Source organism: Panicum hallii, chromosome 8 (assembly GCF_002211085.1).
Source record: "Panicum hallii strain FIL2 chromosome 8, PHallii_v3.1, whole genome shotgun sequence".
NCBI lineage: Eukaryota > Viridiplantae > Streptophyta > Magnoliopsida > Poales > Poaceae > Panicum > Panicum hallii.
Genome location: NC_038049.1, coordinates 35,603,738 through 35,605,805, shown reverse-complemented (window position 1 = coordinate 35,605,805; position 2,068 = coordinate 35,603,738). Strand labels below are relative to the sequence as shown.

At 46.0% G+C, this 2,068-nt stretch overlaps 1 non-coding gene across 1 annotated transcript; it reads right to left on the bottom strand.

Annotated features, from left to right (window-relative positions):
- Positions 1-989: 989 nt before the first annotated feature.
- LOC112872479 lies at positions 990-1,096 on the bottom strand. Its single transcript, XR_003224675.1, has one exon. It is a non-coding gene; the product is annotated as a small nucleolar RNA R71 (small nucleolar RNA).
- Positions 1,097-2,068: the final 972 nt, after the last annotated feature.

Sequence of the window (2,068 nt, the reverse complement as noted above, 5' to 3'; positions counted from 1 at the left end):
GGGCAAGGCACAGGAGGGCACGTGGCATGGCTTAGAGTGGCGCGGGCGCGGCCGGTGCGCGGCACATGGCCGGCGAGGGCGGCGGGGGGTCGGGCGCAGAGAAACAGAGGAGGAGGGAGCTGGAGGTAGACGAAGGGGACCTATCTGCAATTTTTTAAAAGTGCAGGGACTCCACTGTAAAGCCTAGATAACTTTCAAACCATAGCTCAAATGAAAATATGCCCAAAAGAAAAAGTGTAGGGTTTAGCAAGATCTACAACTTTGCTTTAAGGTTCAGTTGCAAAAGAGCTAAGGATTTGAATTTAACCTGAAACTTGGCAAAGTTTTAAACTTCAATTAAATCCTATTTAAAAACTACACTACACCTGCATCCTTTGTGTAGTTTCACCTATATTTGTGATTTAAAAGCAAGTTCTTCACTTTTGCAAAACAACCTTCATATGTTTTGATTTCACCCCCCATTCTCACCCATTTAACACTAAAGGACCTAAATTTTTCAGAATTACATAAATATCCTTTTCCCTTTGCATTTAAATTTTAGCACACACACACAAAATCAACACATGCACACTTTATACTAGAATCTGGTGTAATTTAATCCTAAGTACCTGAATGTCACATCGTAGTCGTTAAAATACCCAACACATGGCCCAGAAGACACTTCAAGATTTCTGTGCTCCCTTAGCTGACATTGTCCCAATCGGGCCATTTATTACTAAAGGAGTTGAAAGTTTCGAGATCAAGACGGGCCTCATTATGATGGTGTAGGCCAGCCCATTCTGTGGCAAGGCCAATGAGGATGCCATCGCACATCTCCAACAACTCCTGAAGCTCTGCAGCACTTTTGTCATTAAGGGAGTCACTCATGATGCAATCCGACTCCAACTGTTTCCGTTTTCTCTTCTGGGGAAGGCAAAGCAGTGGTTCTATGCCAACAAAAGTGCAGTGGACACTTGGGATAATTGCTCCAAAGCATTCCTTGATAAGTTGCTCTTCGAGGAAGAATCTCCAGTTTCCAGCACGTGTCAAATGAGTCTATATCTGAAGCATGGGAGAGGCTTCAAGAGTACATCCTAGTGTGTCCTCACCACGGGATGGACGATTCGCTCATCCTTAAGAACTTGTTCAATGGTGACTCCAATAGCCCGCGACCACATCGACGCTGCCGCAGGTGGTGCTTTCTTCTCGCTAACCATTGACAGGGCCAAGACTTTGATCAAGAAGATGGTGTGAAACCAAGTTTGGAACGAAGAACATCTCCAACCACGCCAGCGGGGCATGCACACCATGAAGGAGATGGACATGTTCGACACAAAGCTCAACCTCCTCCTCAAGGACTTCGAGAAATGACTCCAAGACAAGGCTTTGATTCAAGCACTTCAAGCCTTGGATGCTCGCATGACATGGGAGGTCTGCGGGAACACCGGACATTCGGGGAACAACTGCCCGGAAACCCATGAAGATGTCATGTACATGAACAACAACAACAACAACAACAACAATGGGTTTCGTCCACAAGGAGGTCAGGGGTGGAAATCAGTCACGCCCCTACTACCTAGGAGGTAATTGTAATTCAAATTCATTTAATTCTAACCAACCTTTCTTGAGCGATCTTGTCCTAGGCCAAGCAAAAGTCAATGAATCACTACAAAAGAAGCTGGCCGCCAATGACAAATCTTTGGAGACCATTCACGCAAACATGGATGGCATCTTCTTCGCTATCAAGAACCAGCTGAGCTTCAACAAGATGCTTGAAACTCAACAAGCTCAACTAGCTGCTGCTGTACCCTCTGCTGAAACCGGAAGAATTCCAGGGCAACCTGAAGCTTCCCTGGAGAGTGTCAACGTAGTAACCACCAAATTGGGTAAGCTATCACAGGATACATCTTTTACTACCTGTGCATTGAAGCTCGCACGTCCAAGAAGAGATCGGCGGAAAAGATTGGCGAGAACGGAAGATCCGGGATACCCCGAGATCAGCTGTTCAATCTATGACTATCACTTCGAGCAGGCGCTTTGCGACCTTGGAGCAAGTGTCAACATCATGCCCAAGTTGACATTCGAGAAC